Source organism: Triturus cristatus, chromosome 3_2 (assembly GCF_964204655.1).
Source record: "Triturus cristatus chromosome 3_2, aTriCri1.1, whole genome shotgun sequence".
Lineage (NCBI taxonomy): Eukaryota > Metazoa > Chordata > Amphibia > Caudata > Salamandridae > Triturus > Triturus cristatus.
This window is the reverse complement of record NC_140584.1, coordinates 346,113,217-346,131,492: the sequence shown is the minus strand read 5'-3', so window position 1 is coordinate 346,131,492 and position 18,276 is coordinate 346,113,217. Positions and strand designations below refer to the sequence as shown.

The window sequence follows — 18,276 nt, the reverse complement described above, 5'->3', positions numbered from 1 at the left end:
TATCCTTGTAGTTTTATCGCTGCATTACCAGCGATAACCTCCCAAAATGTCGCTATCTCTGGATTTTTTATCGCCTAGGCGGTTAGCGTTGTTAATAATGTGATAACCAGGCGATATTATCCAGCGATAGCGGACGTTAAAAAACTTAACGCTTAGCGCCCTTAGCGTTAATTTTCCCCGTTCCTTGTTAATATGTCCCCAAATATGTGAAGATTAAATTAACATTTTGTGTTACAGAGCAGTAAATCCCATTTGAGGTTTCCCCTACAAAGTGTCGCGTTATCAACATCGTCAATGCCACTCTCAGCGCATGCTCACCTACGATGCAATGAGTACAGCCGTCTACTTAAGGCAAATGCGTCTCGTGGGGTGATCGCGAGCTGTCTCTGCGCCCTTTCTATTTAGTGTCAGCGCTGATCTGGCAAAAGGAGTATTATATTCCCAGATTCAACACAAAACAGTACTGTGTGATCTTGGGCAAATAGCTTTTTCTCGTTGTCCCTTAGGCTTTATCAGCTAATAAACTGAAGGCGTTCTAAAGGACCTGTCAGCTCTGAAGTGCTATATAGGAACATCGCCACTTGAGAATTAACATTTATGTATGAATGAGGGCAGGCTCGACACAAAGAGGCTAGAATACAGCTGGTTCAGGCAGTGGCGGCCGCTCCATTAGGGCGTTGGGGCACCGCCCTACTGCTTTCTCGCGGCGCCAGAAGCAGAAAATAAAATGGTATTTAAAATACCATTTTATTTCCTGCTTCTCGCGCTGCGAGAAAGCAGACGTCAGGGATATGCCTGGTTGGGGGCGGGTGGGACGGATTGCCTGGTTGGGGCGGGCAGGTGAGCTGGTCAGGGAGGAGTGGTTTGTAGCGCTCTAGGTGCCCAGACTGCTCGGTCAGCCCTGGGGGCGACCAAAGCAGTCATGCGCGCTCTACATTTTTACATAGAGAAAATGGCGTCCCTACTGGTGCCCGGCTGGGCGCTGCCCGGGACTTAGCGCCAATCACGACGCTGCCATTGCAGCGTTGTGATTTGCTTACAGTAAGGGAGGAAGGCGGGAGCATGCTTCCTGTTTACGAGCAGCAGAGAGGCGGGCAAACCTTGCCCAGAATCAGAGGCGGCATGGACCCGGCAGGTAAGTTTTCAATGTTGTTTTTAAATTTATTTTAACGACCCCCCCTTTACGGTAACCCCCGCATGAAACCCCCCCTTCCGCGAGTATTGAGAGCCCACGACTGTCTGTTTGCTTCGGGCAGAATCTGACACGAACACCTGCCACACTGGAAAATAACTTTGTTTCTTGCACTTTTGTTTGAATTGCTGCAGGGAAGCCAATGGGAGTTAAATCCATTTCCTTTTTGTTGTTACCTAAGCACCATGGAATAGGATCTAGAGATGGCGCAGATAGGAAGCGGCACGTGCTGGGCTGTTTGCTGGCTCTTGCAGTTAGGAGTGGTGTATGTATCTGTTTTGCGTGGTATAAAGCCATTTCATGGTCCCAGGGTTTAACAAGAGTTGAACAGACTCAGATTCTTCCCTGTGTACAGATAATGCACACCATGGGAGTTTTTTACCCCCAAGTTAAAGGCAAACTTGAAAACCATAGCTTAAAATACGTTGTAAGAAGATTAGCATCCTACAATGGAACATAGAGATGAACTGCTGGATGCACTGTGTGCACAAACACGTCCATGCTGCGTGGGCCCAAGCACACAATGTGTTCTCTTGTTCGAATCCTTAATCACAAATATAATGTTCTTCCCTATACTGTCACTCCTTGGGAGCCTGGCGTTTCAGAGTGTTGCAGAGGCGAATGAGTCAAAACCAACATGCGGTGTTAGTACATTTAAAGAAATAGAACATCCGGGCCCCTTCATTTGAATAAGGGCAATTCAGCTGGGTGGGACGGAGTCATTGTGTGTGTGAATCTTGGTTATAATTGGCTCGCACAGGCATCGACAAGGTTTGCAGAGGTCAGTGATTGACAGTCATTGGCGGCCATTAACGGTTGTAATCTATCTACTAAGGCATTACACTTAGCCCATGCGGAGCCATGCTGACCTTTGATGAGGCTGTGATGTCATCTTTGATCGTAGCTCTTTGGCCCAGAAGAAGGGATCTATTCTTAGCCTCCTAGCCTTGCAGAGGGGACTTGTTACCTTTTGCATCAGTATTTTAACATTACGTTAGTACTTGACCTTCTATATCTGTTGCACGGCTATCATTTTAAATTGTATTTTGTATTGTTTTTAACTCTGCTGACCCGCATTTTAAAAAGAAACTCACCGGAACTCTTTTGTTCCCATCTTTTAAGCCTTCATCATTGCTATTTTGCACTGCCTAACATGGCGCTGTTTTGAATCATTCAGTTGCTGACTCCTACTGGGTCACGTGACTCACGAGCCTATCAGCTCGCACCGGCTTCTATTTGGACTGCCGGATGCAAGCACGCAGCGCGCGCGCGCAGCAGGCGCGCGCCGTGCGCGAACGGAGCGGGTGCGAGCGGGAGGCAAGCCCGTCTGCGCCCGTCCGCGCCCTGCCGTGCCCAGTGCCGGATAAGACCCCTCTGCATGCCATTTCAATGCCTAATATTATAAAATATTCTGCCGCTGACCTGAGGTCTTTACGAGGTCAGGCCTCTCCTATTTGTAACGTAGCCACACATCTACTACAAAGATTTGTGTGTGCTAATTGCCATTTTGCTCTGGGACGCGGCCTTAAAAAACGCCAGAAGCCTATTCTAAATGCTTCTGTTTTATCTATTTCAAAGAATATGTCACTTCCAGGAGCAGACAATGTTTTTCACTTTTGGAGTTTAAACTGTCGCTCTCTCCCGAAAAACAAGGCTCATATTTATGATTTTTTACAATCGAAAAAACCTGATGCCCTGTTTGTCACTGAAACTTGGCTTCATGATGGCTCTGGGCCGGATATTGTTGAGGCTCTCCCTCCCGATTATGTCATTGTCAGGAGCGATAGGAGTACGGGAAGAGGTGGGGGGATAGGGGTTATTTTTAAATCTGATTATTCTTGTAAATTTGAGTCCCAATCCCTCCCAGGTTGCGAGTCCGCCTTATTTAAACTTGCTATATCTTCGCAACTTACCATCTCTGGACTACTCATTTATCACCCCCCTGGTTATGCAAGACATTGGTCATCCTCTCTGCCAGATTTAATTACCCCTTTCATTCTACAAGCAGCTAATTTTTTGATTTTGGGTGATCTCAACCTCCATTTGGAAGACCCAACGAGTTTGGACAACTCTATTCTTTTAGCTGACCTGGAAGCCCTTGGCTTGTCTCTCCACAACAAGGGACCTACACATCTGGCAGGGCATTTACTAGACCCTATCTTCTCTAATCTTTCTTTTGTTTGTAACTGTCCTGCCCTGCCCTTAAGTTGGTCTGATCATTTTGCGGTCCACTTCCAACTTATGGTACTCGATTCTCCAGTGTCTCTGCCAATATCTGACTCGGGGAGTAAGAGACCCTGGCATAAGCTGAATCTAGACTCATTAAATGATCTCCTTGAAAGGAATCTTCCAGATCCGACACTTCCAATTACCTCTTTAAACAAGGCAATATCGGACTGGCTATTTTCCTCTATTAACCTTTGACTGCCTCCCTCGTTGAAAACTTGCTCATCCCATTGTACCCCAGTTCCATGGTTTAAAGAAGACCTGAAGATTTTAAAATCACAATGTAAAGCTCTAGAAAGAAAGTGGTGAAAACTTTATGCTCCTAACTGTAAAGTTGATTACAAGACAGCTCTTCATAAATATCATGCCGCTTGTAAGGCAGCAAGAGCAATGTATATTTCTAAGACCATTACTAATTCATTGAACAAACCTCAAGTCTTGTTCTCAATGGTTAAAAAACTGTCTGGGGCAAACACTCTCCCCGTACCTCCTGCCCTGGATGCTACCAAATGTAACAACATTGCTAATTTTTTCATGGAGAAAGTGAAGACAATATATAGTAATTTTGTCCCTACCTTTTCTCAGGATTTAAATTCGTCTGGCATAGATACGATGTACATGGATTCCCCTCCTGACATAGTGAAAATTTCACAGTGGTCTCTCCTCGATGACGAATCATTTAAATACTGTCAAACCAGGGTAAATTCAGGTTCCCCTTTGGATCCCTTACCAGCTAATATTTTAAAACAACTTTCCCCTGCTGCATTGGGACTCTGTAGAGGCCTCCTCAATACCTCGATACGCAAGTCCCATGTTCCAATTGATTGGAAACACGCGAAGGTGGTTCCTCTATTGAAAAAACCCAATGCCGATCCCTCGGTCTTGGCTAATTACCGCCCCATTTCACTTCTACCAGTATTTTGTAAAATTCTGGAAAAACATGTCAATTTTCACCTAACTGCTCATATTGAAAAGTCTGGATACCTGCACCCTTCTCAATCGGGTTTCAGAACACACCACTCTACTGAAACTACCCTTTTGGGTGTAACTGAAAAATTACGTCATTGTTTAGATCAGGGTGAGACCATGGCGCTCATCTTATTAGATTTGAGCGCAGCATTTGATACTGTGTCTCACACCATTCTGTTGAAATCCCTTCAGTTAGCAGGTGTAGAACGTCCAGCCCTGCTATGGCTGACCTCTTTTCTTAGCGACCGTTCATTTCAAGTCTTTTCTTCTGACTCCTCTTCTACTTCCTGTGCATCTGCATATGGAGTTCCTCAGGGTTCTACCTTGAGGCCATTACTTTTTAATATCTATGTGCGTCCCCTTGCTACCATCGTTGAGGACGCAGGGCTCACCCTATACTCCTATGCAGATGACACTCAAATAATTTTTTCGCTATCCTCTTCTAAAGACAATACGATATCTTCTTTAAGGAATGGTCTGCTTCAAGTCTTGGAATGGATGAATACCAACTGCCTAAAATTAAACGGGGACAAAACGGAGGTCATCATCTTGGGCAAAGATAAACATCTCTGGAACTATTCTCAGTGGCCTCAAGAAATGGGTTCATTTCCTCAGCCGGTAGCCCAAGCCCGCAATTTAGGTTTTATTATTGACAGCCAACTTTCCATGCGGCAACAAGCAGTGAGCACCGTTGGCACTTGTTTCTCCATACTAAGATGGTTGCGGAAAATAATCTGGATGCTCCCTTCTTCTACACAAAGAACCGTAGTCCAATCTCTTGTTATTTCCCGTTTGGATTACGGGAACATACTCTATTTAGGTTGCAAAAAGGAACTCTTGAAGAGGCTGCAAATGGTCCAAAATTCTGCAGCGCGTCTTCTCTGTCATATTGCAAGGAGAGCCTCTGTCACTCCTTTTCTTCATGATCTTCATTGGCTCTGCATTAGTAGCCTTATCAAATTTAAGGCTCTCTTTTAAAATAAAGCAAGGCGCAGCCCCGGTGTATCTACGTGAACTCATTTGCCCTTACACGCCGCATCGCGCCTTGCGCTCTTCCACTCAGGGTAACTTGGCGCTTCCCAGATTTAAACTGACAAGAATGGGCGGACGCTCCTTCTCGTACCTTGGATCTAAACTTTGGAATTCCCTTCCTAATCATGTGAAACAGGAACCTTCCTATCTAAAATTCCGTTGAGACATTAAGACCTGGCTCTTCATCCAGCAACTGGCCTAGTTACTTAGTCTAATTTTAGACTCATTTGCGCCGGGAAACCCTAATAGGGTAGCTGTGCACCTAACAAATTTAATAATAATAATAATAGGGAGTTATGCTACAAAATATATGCACTTGTGTAAAATTATCTGTGGACTCAGAAATTCTACCTCTAAATCATGGTGGAAGCAGAAGCCAGGAGATCACACATAAAAGTTGGAGAGGAAAGCAATGTTTACTATCAATAGTTATAAAAGAAGCTCTGAAACACGAAGTAACCCAAAGGCTATGCTACTAACTGCCCCAATCTTTGAGACACCCTTGAGTTTTTGGGCAATTGAGGTATGGTGTTTTTTAAGCCTGAACATTCTTGGTTCGAATGTGAAGCTGTAGGAGATTCTTAGCCATGCCTGTGTGTTTTTGTTGTGAGAGGGATAGATGCGGTTTATTTCGCAGCCTTAATGTATTTAAAACATGATACATCGCCGTAGAGAAATGACAGCAACATTAACTATCGAAATTGATGTTTTATTTATTTTGCTGCCCAACTTATTTGTACATGGTATGTATTATTTTTAAAGATGAAACATCAGGAATTAAGTAGACCAAAGAAGTTATTTTGACTCTCATGTCAAATAGAAATATCTTCCTTCTTGGGGAGCTAAAAGGTGCGAAAAGCCCTGTCCAGTGTTTGGTGTGATAAGGGCTCCTGGGAGTGAGCGGAGCGAGACCACAGGTGTGAATTTTAGTTTGACTTGTCACTGTAACATGGAGCTAGGAAATGAAATGCTTGGCTCGCCTCGTGCAGCCAGGCAGATGAGATGTGCGTTCGCTGCCATGTGCCTGTACTTGGTCTGGGATTATAGCATGTATGCCTGCTTTGAATTCAGCAGGGCGCTGCAAGATCATTAATATGGGCATGGGCAGTGCAGCCAAAGCAGTTCATGGGCTCGCTTGTAGTACAGTGCTGTGTTTCTATTGTATTTGCATCCCTCGCGTCGCCCTGTGCTGACTGGGATTAAGAGCACAGATGCTGTCGCCTTATTTTGTTATATGCTTGGTTATTGGCAGGCAAAAAATATGAGGCAATTTTCTAGGTCATGCGTTTTAACGCCTGCTTTGATGCTTTTTTAATTCAGATTGATCTGCAAAGTTTGCACATTTAAAATAAAGCATGCATTTCTAAATATTGGAAAATCTCGGGGAAGCGATGCAAGTTCCGTTTCCTCTGTCACGTGACTCCTGTAGGATTATGAATGCACTTAACATGCACACACTCTCTTGCTCCATCGTTTGCTAAATACAGTAATAGTGGGATGCAAAGCAGTTTTATCCAGCGGTGCCCTCAGACTATGTTAAGGGATGTCTGAGAGGGCACATCTGTATTTGAGGCTTATGGCTGAACTCAATGTAAACAGCGCCTACACATTGAATGAATGAGAATCTTAAATGTCATGCTGCTTGAGTCTGGATCAAATATATATGAGAATGCAAACATCTGGATGCCACTTGCATTCACAATATGCATGTAATTCGTTGTTCTTTTGACCTTTTGTTAAACCTGCTCTTGTTGTATTTATGTATGGCTGAATCACTCTGAGAGTTTAAATCTGCTTAAGATACCTGCTGACACACATCGTGTATATTTCTCAGAGGTGCGTGGCACTGGAAGGGCCTAGCTTCAGAAACATTTCTATCTATATGTTATATGACATCCTTTTATGAATGTAATAACTGCACTTTCACAATTGCTTTATTAACCTTCTTGCTTCTCAAACTTGCTTGAAATTGCACCATTTACCCACTCTTTTTTCAAAATTCTCGTGGGGAAGACCCCCGAACCCCTCTTAAGATGTTGGGGCTTGCTGGCTGCTCTTGCTCGCCACGGTGCCGTGCACTCCGACAGAAACTTTACGCCCGCCACTATCAAATGGCACCAGCCACCACTGGGCTCAGGTCACCGTCCATGCGCTACTCGGGTCTCTCTGCAGCAGCCGCTGCTCTGCCTGCAATGGCCGCTAGAGGGCGGCAGCCGCGCACAGCCGCAGCCGGAGTCAGGCACTTTAGACTGCCAGACTGACACCGCCAGCAGCCCCAAGATTCCCGGGGACGCGCTTCACGGTTCACAGGAGTGTTGTGGATCAAAGTGAGAATACTTGCTGTTACCCGCTTTAAAGTGTTTTATGCACGTTCATTTATGTGGGGAAATGGATCGAGTAAAAAGCACCGATATTCAACAAAGCTCACTCAAACAAAGAATGACACAAGTAATAAAAGCGCTTGAATGTTAAAACCCCCGGAAATGTAAATGATTCAACATATTTTTACACGGCCGAGAAGCCCTTCAGTATTAGAAAGTCCAATTTACACAATCAAGAAACAGTTTCACGGGTTATAGCAAGTTAAGAAAATATGCATCCTATTGGAAATGGGTACATCACCACCAAAATGTGCACGACACACAACCCACCGGTAGCAATACAACCCTATCCTTGGGGCTGTCACCCTGGAACCAAGGTACAACCGTAAACGTGGGAGAGAGTACTAAACAAGCGATTTATACACAAATGTTTACATTCTATTCTGTATTGCGCGTTTTATTTCACAGACTTGCGATGTAGAACAAAATCATATAGTGCTATGAAAAATAAAAATATGCACGCGAGGGCTGCAGAACACTTGCTAAATTCAATAGCACTATTTATACAGTATTTTCACATGTTCTGTATCCCACCAAGTACTGCGGAGCATTGGGAGGAAGAAAGAGAGTGATATATAGGACATTTGGGTAGCTTCTGTATCGCGTCTTACAGCGGAGCCTTGAGACTTGAATGAGTAGTTAATTGTAGACCCCTACACTTAAAATATTATATATATATATATATATATATATATATATATATATATATATATATGTGTATTCTATATAAATGCCTCACACTGCAAAGAATGCAGGTGGAAAAATAAACTATTTAGTACTTTATAGTTGCATATACAGACAGAAATAGTTTTGTGTAATTTTTATAGCATTCCATAGTGCGCCGCCTTGAAACGCTGTAGAGAGTACTAAATCATAAAAAATGATATAGCAAATATTTCTTTACCACCCGTAGAACTCCTCACACTGCAGTAGCGTGAAAATGGCCAAGGGTTACTATAGGTTTTCCACTAGATATACACAGTAATTACATTTATAATCGGTATACAACGGCTTACTAGCGCCTTGAGAATGGTCAATCGAATAGAATTACATTTTTTTAAAGGTTGATGTATGTTCTGTAAAACACCTCTTCCAGAAGAGTCTTGAGATAGGGAGACTGAGAACTAAATCAAGTAACGAAATAAGCGACACATCCGAGTGTCGACTATATAATATTTTTTTTTACAGAGCTTGCTGACTCAATTGTGCGCTTTCTAGCACTGTGAATGACAACTCACTCCAGTGACGCTCGACTGACCTCACTTACAGCAAATGCGGAATCCATCCTGCACAGATCTGATCTGGTTTAAATATCGCAGAAGATTCCTCAAACCAGAGGGTTCTTTTTAAGCCCCGTGTTATTGTAAGCACCATGATGAAACACTTCTTTTCATTGCCTTTTAACTCTCGAAACCCTCTTTCGTGACTGCGACACCCTACGGGAACCTTAGAGTTAAAATAATATTTTCACATGGGACGCGAAGTGGGTGCCGCTTTCTGCCGCGCCCCCACCCTCCCTGCACCCCCAAACCCAGCACTGCAAACAACCCCTGCTTCGCTGCCCACCCCCCTCAAAGACAGGAAAGCGACGGCCTCAACCATTTAGCAGGGGTGTGTGGCGCCACAGTTTGTTTATTTTTTTGCACTTTTCCAGGGCGCCGCACGTCTAGATCTAGCTTCAATGAGCTGCGGCAGCTTCTTGAACCCGAAGGCGCTCAATGGCTAGTGTTGCACTGAATAGCAGGATCCGCGTGTACTAAGGGTACAGGAGAAACGCGGGGTACACTCGCTGCTGGTGTTCGTGTGGGTTGTCAGTTTCAGACGGGCACAAGGAGAGAGTTGCAAAATGCCAAACGAGGCTGCCATAGACAGCTTTAAATTGCCCCCGACAGCTCGCGAGAACAAGCGCTCGGCATTGCCTTGTCCCCCCCTGAAGGATCGCTGCCTTTGAAAGTTTGAAAGCCTCGCCTGCTAAAAGGTTTCTTATCTTTATGGGGCCATGTGTTTGGCCCCATAGAGATAAGAAACCTTTTACGCCTGCAGGAAGTCAGATGAGCCAGTCCAACTGGGACGGCTCTAAAAGAGAAAAGTGTACGTCACTGGAAGCTCTTTTCCAATGGCTGGCCACCGTTTAGCATAAACGGTGACGCCAGCCAATGGAAAAGAGGGGCGGGGCTTAAACTCCACTAGTGAAAGCTACCCCAAAACATAAAATCTCGCCAGCGAGACTGCGCACGTCTGTGCAGCCTACGCTAGCCGAGACCTAAAAAGTGAGGAATCTCCGGTTAGAAGTCTCTATCAGAAGCCCATATTTTTATTCATTCTAAACCAGGGCATAATAAAAGATATAACTCGGACAGATATTAAACTTATCAAGTGTGTGGGAAAAGCTGATTTCCTCCACTTCGCCTGGAGGTGTCTGGGGACTGTAGGTTTTTCATCATCAGTGCTACACATTGTGGATAAGATATCGGACTCTTGAATTCCTGTGACGCCCCTCGTCGCTCTACTTGCTGCCACCTTGCTGGCCTAATGGTGAGTAGTGATGCCCTGGGGAGGCAGCCCCTTGCCTCAAGTTAAAGACTGGTTGCCGGATGCCTCATACTGCCAGGAGCAGCTGAATGCCTGCTAGCTATGGTTCAGCTGGGTCCCAAGGACCTCTGGGGGCCATTCAGACAACATTCAGTTCTCCTTGCGGAGTCGAAGCCTTCGGAGTGGATGCATCCTCACTGTCTAGATATTTGGGATAAGGGCAGAATCAGTTGGTGCTGCCTGTGGTCACCCTGGAGACAGGGCACTAGCCCTATGCTTGCTGGCCCACGGACACACCTCAAGCAGTGCCAAAGAGACTGAATGATTACATCTACTGTGAGGCAAGAGGGAGGCTGGATGGAGGGGTCGTGCATGTGCAATTCTGAGCTTCAAAAAACGCAATGTGCACCTTAATGTTGAATTGCATATTTGCCTGCTATCAACTGGTGTGCAAAAGCTGCCATGTTTGTATGTTTGGCATTTTCCTATTCCAAATAAAACAAAAAAAAAGCTTATCGAGTGTGATTATTGTGTTAGTTCCAATCCCTTTACCACCTTACGGAGTGAGCCTTGACTGCTCATTAATGCCACCTTTGAGAGACAACTTTACAGAATGAGTAACAGTATCATCTAAGTAGAATGACATTTCCTAAAGCACTGAAACATCAATGATAAATATCAGTATCCATCATGGATATTGGCCAATAGCACCTACTGTCACAGGACCTAAAAAAAATGTTTCTCAAGCTCTGAATGTCTTTTTCACATTATATGAATATAGTGTGAGAGCCTAAAAGCAGCCTCAATACAGTAAGTGACTTCTATAACGAAAAAACTAGTGAGTAGCCATATCAAAGAGGGCAGTCACATGGCTAGGCAGACAACAGGATAGACCGATGTCCTGTAAGGGTGTGTCAAAAGCAAAGGGGCTGGATATTACCTGGGGAAGGAGATCAGTGCCCATTCTCATGGTATAGTCACCAAAATGCACTATGGCGGTAAGCTTATAGCCATTTAAGCAAATCATACTCTCTCTGTAGCTCTGTCCGCTAACATGACAAAAAGTGATCCCTTTGAAACAGGCTTATTGGAAGACATACACACCGAAGACATATTCACAGTTAAGAACCCTAGCATTGTTTCATCATTTTCAATCCCACATTCCTCTCTCTTAATTTAATTTTAGTCCATTGCCTTCAAACTGTGAATAGCTTAATTCTATCCTTGATCCATGTCTTTAACGTCACAATCCAAACGTTTGTGCATACTATCCCGTAACGTTAATGGACTTACGCACTACATTAGGAGGAAAAAGGTTCTGTCTTACATTGCATCGAAATTTTCAGACATAGCCTTATAGCAAATAGACACATCTTTCAGTACTGGAATCTAGTAAACTAAGGAGGGACTGGGTAGGCTGTGTTATTAGTAGCAGTATACTGCCTCCTGCTCGTTCTGATTCTTGGACCTTTCACAAAGGTGTGGAGTTGTCATTCTGTTCCATAAATCTGAACTGGTTACTGTCCTTAAAACATTGACAGATCCATTGGGCCATTACGTTTGATTTAAAAGTATGGATCAGATTTTGATTCTAGGATTGGTGCACCCCCCTAACCAGTATCGGGCATCCTCTTTTTTCAACACTATCCAGACTGTTGACTGAGTTTGGTTCCACAAAGACAATTATTGGGGAGACTGAAATATTACGCTTGATCCACATTTAGATCATTCTGGCAAGGGATAGAATAATCTTGAATGATGTAATGAATGATCATGGTTAGAAGGACCCATGGCTCTCAACACACCCTAGGGATAGGGAGTGTACATGTATTCATGTATCTCCTGTGCCAATGAAACTTGTTGTTGGATAGATTTATTTCTACTGTCCCATGCCTCTTTAGCTTTCCTGAGTGATTGTTGGATTGTCCCTGGAGAAATCTGATCATGCCCTAACAGTTTTGGAATTGGATTTAGGACACATGTCCCCAGCATCAAAGCGTTGGAGACTGAATGTCTCCTGTTACCGTACCCTGGAGAGTAAACAAAAACGTATTGGCCATTTACATCAATTCTCTACAGATGTTATGGCCAGTAGGAAAGGCCACCTTGAGAGGTATGCTCATGCGGGATTCAGCGATACGCAAGCGGGAAATTATTGATACACAATCTCGTTTGGTGAGGGTGGTAAGTGATCTTACTGAAACATATGTACATATGTACAGCATCCCACAATGGCTTCCTTATGTTAATTAGAGCAAGCATTATATGATCTTAATTCGCATTTCACTACGCAAGCAGAATATGCCCTCCGTTTCTTAAGTGGCGTCATTATGAGCAAGGTCAAAAGGCAGGCAGGATTCTTGCAGCTCAATTGCGTCAGAGAGAGGCAAACTCTGCTATTCCTGCGATTCATAGCAAAACTCATGTTTTACTCACACACCTAGTAGAGATCACAGAAACGTTTGCATGCTTCTTCTCAGCACTTTATAGTTCAGACGCCCCTTTTGATGCCGCCTCTAAACAAAATTTTAACGGGATCTTCATTTGTCTTCCTTGTCTGAGGAGGGTAGTCTGCTCCTGGAGGGAGCGATCACAAAGGAGGAGATCTCAGAGGCTATCAGGAGTATGTCAAATAATAAAGCTCCAAGAGATTACAGATTCCCAATTGATTTTTATAAGATAAACATAGAATTTATGGTTCAGCTTCTTTATAGGCTTTATAAGGAGCCAGAAGGCGATGTTGTCATTCGACCAGAGTTTAATAGAGCAAATATCAGTCTAATCTTGAAGCCCGAGAAAGATCCTACAAATTGTGCAAGTTATCATCGTTATTAATGCAGACATGAAGATACTTGCAAAGGTCCTTGCAACTCGCCTATAGAAAGTTCTACCTATCCTGATACACAGCTCTCAAGTGGGTTTTGTGCCAGATGGTTCTTCTCTTAATCGCATGCGTCTCTAGTCCAATGTAATAAGGCAAGTACGGAATGATTCAAATGACAAGCTGCTGCGTTCTTTGGATGCCAAAAAGCCTTTTGACTGGGTAGAGTGCAGGTATCTTTTTGTACCTTAAGCAGGGTGGGTATAGGTCCAGTTTTATCGTCCAAAATTCAGTGGTTATACTCAGTTCCTTCAGCGCAGATTGATTATGGGGGTCATTTATCAAAGCCCTTTCAAATTTTATGAGGCACGAGTCAGGGTTGCCCACTGTCGCCTTTGTTGTTCCTTTTAGCACTTGAGCTATTGGCGGCAGCAATATGCCAGTCTTCGCTTGTTAAGGAATTGGGAACACCAGTTGGTGCTTGCAAGTTCTTATTATACACGAATGACCTCTTGTTGACTTTGAGTGAGCCTGCCTCCTCTGTTCCCCAACTCATGGCTTTAATCAAGGCTTCTCCAGATATAAGATGAATTAGTCTATGTGTGAGGCGATGTCACTCACCTGTAGGAATCAGAGAACCATACAAGACAATTTTGGTCTCACATGCAAGGCCTCAGGTTTGAAGTATCTGGGTCTGCTGATAAATAGAGGTTTGGGTAATATGGTGGTTAATAATATCCAGCCATTGATGAATAACATGGAACAGGACTTTGTGAGATGGTCCATGTTGGAAAATCTCCACTCCCACACCGGTAAGGGTTGGTGGTAACGGAGTATATTCCGGGACATACAGTGTGGTAGCTTGGCTCGAGTGGTCAGGAATCAGGCTCCGTGCTAAGCATACGACATACCCATACAATAACCATGCGTGCATCCGTTCCAAAAACGACTCTACACCGTAAAAATTATGAAAAATATCTTTCTTTATCTTCTTTTTCTCTTAGTTGCTGATTAGATAAATAATACACAATCACAATATACAAAGCTTTTTAAATAGTGCAGGTCAAATAAATACTGGCTTAATGATTCAATAAATAGGGGTGATCATAAATATTAAAGGCATAAATATAAGTGCAATTCATACAGGCAATTAAATATTCTGAGGCAATAAATACTGTAAACCAATAAATATTGTGCATCAATAAATACTGTGGACCAATAAATACAGTGAAGCAATAAATAGGTTAAATACAATAAATACAGTGCCTCCAATAAATAATTAAAAGCTGACAGTGACACTCATATAATCAGATCACATTTGAGATTACTATGGGCTAATTTGGCCCAGGCACAGCTTGTGGGGATGTGGAAGGCTTGAGGGTGTCTACTCCCTGGCTTGGACAAGGCTGAGGCCTAAACTGAGGTAGATCAAGGGGGGGATACCAGAGACCTGGCTCTCTCACTCTACACAACCCCTCTAAATTAGTCTCAGCTCTCCCCTGGCACAGTCCAGCTGGTTCCAGCACCTCTCTAACCCCTAGAGTAGTCTCTTAGGATTCCACAGGGCCTTTGGCGCCCTCTATTCCACTTACTGCCCTTTTTCTGATGCTCCGACGCCGCTGGAGTCGTGTCGACGCCGTGAGGCGGATCCGGTTCGATGTCGGCGGCCTCGGCACAATGTCAGTTCCTGACGACGCCGGTAGGCGGCTCCGGTTCGATGTCGGCGGCCTCGGCTCGATCTCGACCTCCGATTCGATGGCGTCGGGCAGTCTTGACTCGATGTCGACTTCGGGCGGCTCCGGTCCGATGGCGACCTCAGCTTCGATGACGTCGGCCGGCCTTGGCTCGATGTTGACTTCGGGCGGCTCCGGTCCGATGGCGACCTCAGCTTCGATGACGTCGGCCGGCCTGGGCTCGATGTCGACTTCCGGCGACTCCGGAGTGCGATCCTCACTCCCGACCTCCGGTGCTCCTCTCCTCAGGTTTCCGGCGACTCCGGAGTGCGACCTCCACTCCCGACCTCCGGCACACTTCACCTCGGTCTCCGGCGACTCCGGAGGGCGGACTTCACTCCCCCGTCGACACCGCTCACTCGACCTTGGTTAACTTCCTCCTCGACCTCTGGTACTCCTCACGTCCTCCGTCGGCGCCCTCTCACGATCTCTGGCGGCTCTGGGTACGACGTCTGCTTTTCCAGTCAGCGCCGCTTCTCCACCTCAGGCTCCAGGTCTCCAGGCTACTCGACGTCCGGCTCCAGGGAAACCAGTATCCAGGTCAGGTACTTGCTTTCTTGACTTCTAAGGCCTGTTCCTGCTGTCCAGGTCCTTAAGATGGTTTTTCTCACTGCTTCCCACACAGGGCTCCAGGCTGGGCTCAGTCAGTAGGGACTAGTATCAAGGGTGGGTTTATGGACCCCACTCCAGGCACAAGTTTCCACCCCTGCTGCCTCACTCCTTCCTCCTTCAGGTTTCTGCTGCTCTCTCTTCACCAGTCAGGTGCCAACTGCCAGCTCCAACTGCCAACTCTCTGTCTTAGCTTCCCAACATTCTAAACCGCCTCCAACGGTCACAGGGTTCTGGAATGTTCTGGAAGGTGCTGGTAGGTTCCAGTGGATGCTGGTGATGTCACAGATGGCCACCATTTTGTGCTCCAGGCCCTCAGACAGAAGTTTCAGGGGTAGATAAAATGGCTCCCTGAATCTGCAGCAACACGAAAAAGTCTGGTGGTTCCCAAAAAAGGAAAAATTCAAACAGGGTTTGAGGCAAAAGTGGGACAAAATAAATAATGATGAGGAGGGACCACCCAAAGGGCTGACAGGTCTAACAGTCCACCTTACAGGTCTCTTTCTGAGGTAGGGTACAGATAATTAAGATAGTGACAGCCCCTAAATATATCTATGTTTTTGGTATGCTTCCCTTGATTATTTCTGCACTTACCCATCTCACTTTAAATCAGAGTATTAAGAGTGTTATCAGGGCAGGCAGAAAACCAGGACTTAAATCGTCATGGTTACATGCAGATTCTAGGTCATGTAGTCTTCGGCTCCCTGAAATGCACCTATACTATTTAGCTCAACATTTATCGCAACTGGCACGTCTGTTGGTTCCTGTTACTGATCAGCCAAATTGGGTGACAAGGGAGCGGAATATTGTTAAGGCTCCTGGGGGCTTAGGTATATTGTACAATTCTCAGTTCCATTTTGTCCTACGACCATAAGGGCTATGTGGGCCGCTCGGAGAGATTTGCTCTGACTCTTGAGAGTGGATAGTACCGTTCATAAGGATGCACCACTTTGGAACAATAAGGGAATCATTATAGAGCGAAAACCGCTTAGATGGGCTCTGTGGGAAGAACAGGGAATAAAAACAATTGGCGATCTCCTTGATTGGGACTCGCTTCGTTCCTTTGTGTCGTCAGAATTTTCTCTTCACCAGTCGCAGCTTTGGAAATATTGACAAGTGTGCCAGTGCTTATCAAATGGCAAAGGTTACAACAAAGTGATTCAAAAGCGGTTATATAGGTACTCAAGTCACTATCAAAGACCACAGAAGTAGAAGGGAACATAGTTATGAATAGTGGTTGCAGCCAAGTCTGGAGTGAAAGGCAACAGGAGGGTAGAAAGAAGTGAAGGAAGGCAATTAGGCCTGGCAGGGCTGTGCAGGGGAGTCGGTGAAGTGGGTGGTGGAACCAGGTGATGGAGAGGGAGGAGGTTTATAAAAGAAATGACATGGGGTGGCGCCGGGCAGCATGTAAAATGGGTGTGCTTTGCTGAGCTGCTGGGTTGCAGTAATCCTATGGCCCGCTCCAGCTTCAGACCTGAGGGACACATATGGTTGGTGGACAGTATAAGGAGACGGATGAGCAGGGCTTCCAGACCAGGTGTGCACTGACTCCTCTAGGAGACTTGAGATGGGGATCAATGTAACCAGAAATAGTCTGAATAGAGGAGCATTGGAGGCCTGTGTGGACGGGGTGGGTTCAGAGGAAGAATGTTTCATAGACTGGAGCGGCGCTTGGAGACCCGGTGAGGCTCTAGGCCTCTCTTTTGAAGGCTGGGGCTCCTATTTGATGGTTTTCAAGGTGTGGAAACAATCCACAATAACACAAGACTTTTTCACCATGTAAAGTGGGGAGGAAGGAGGTGGAAGAAGAGGATAACAGAAAGGAGTCCATATGAGATGTCCTATGGGGACAGAGAGATATGATGGGTGCACTGGAGGTGATTACTAAAAACTGGAAGGGGTGAAAGAATCTGCAGCAGTGATTGTAGGTTAGAAAAGTGGAAGGCAGAGTTTCAGGGGTGGAGAGAGAAGTGGTCATAGCTGGGAAATGTACTCAGGCGGCAGAGGAATGTTTCTCCACTTGGAACCTGGAACTCCAGGATGTAACATCCTTTAAACGAAGAGCAGTGAGTGCCCTGAATGCACTAGATGGCAAAGTGGAGTTGGCCACCAAACATTCATGTTATGGGATTCTTTTGGGGGACCCTGAAAAGAAGCAGGTTCAAAGGACATTCTACAATTGGGGGCCACGGTTTGCTATAATGATTCATTCTATATGAGAAAAGAACATGTTCATGAAAAGTTTCTATAGTTTGCTTAAAGAAAAAGCCAGTGGTAGGTGTTGCATGTAAGAGAATCAGTTCAGAAAGTACAAAGACCTCCAAGCTGAGGGGCAAAGATGCAGTCAAAGGAAGCAGGAAAGGAAGCCAACAGATTAGAAGACAAAGAAATGAGCAAGAAGGAATTGCAGGGTAGAGTGGGAGGGAGGATGTTAACCATTACTTCGGCTTCAACACTGAAAAGGCTTTGAGGGGTATTAGGAGGGAAATTACTTCCCGACCACTAATTAAAATTCTGCTGGGAAGTAACCAAAGTCCCAAAGGGATAAGATTAAAAATAGGTAATTTGTTGGGGAAGGGGGTGGGGGCCGGGGGCTGGTAAGACGCTTTCCAGGAGAAACCATTTCAGCCTGAGTTTAGAATCCAAGGAGCAATACCTTGAAAACAGTTTGACCCACCACCTGTTTCAAATTAAGAGTATTTCACAAAATGGCACCTGGATGTGCATACTGGATTCTGGATCCTTCGAGGATCTCAAACAATTGTCAGGATGAGGGGAAAT

General features: G+C 45.0%; 1 protein-coding gene across 5 annotated transcripts in view; it reads right to left on the bottom strand.

Moving 5' to 3' along the window:
* Positions 1 to 18,276, bottom strand: part of STPG1 (sperm tail PG-rich repeat containing 1) — a 264,699-nt gene that overhangs the window by 188,993 nt on the left and 57,430 nt on the right. The gene's annotated exons all lie outside the window — the stretch shown is intronic.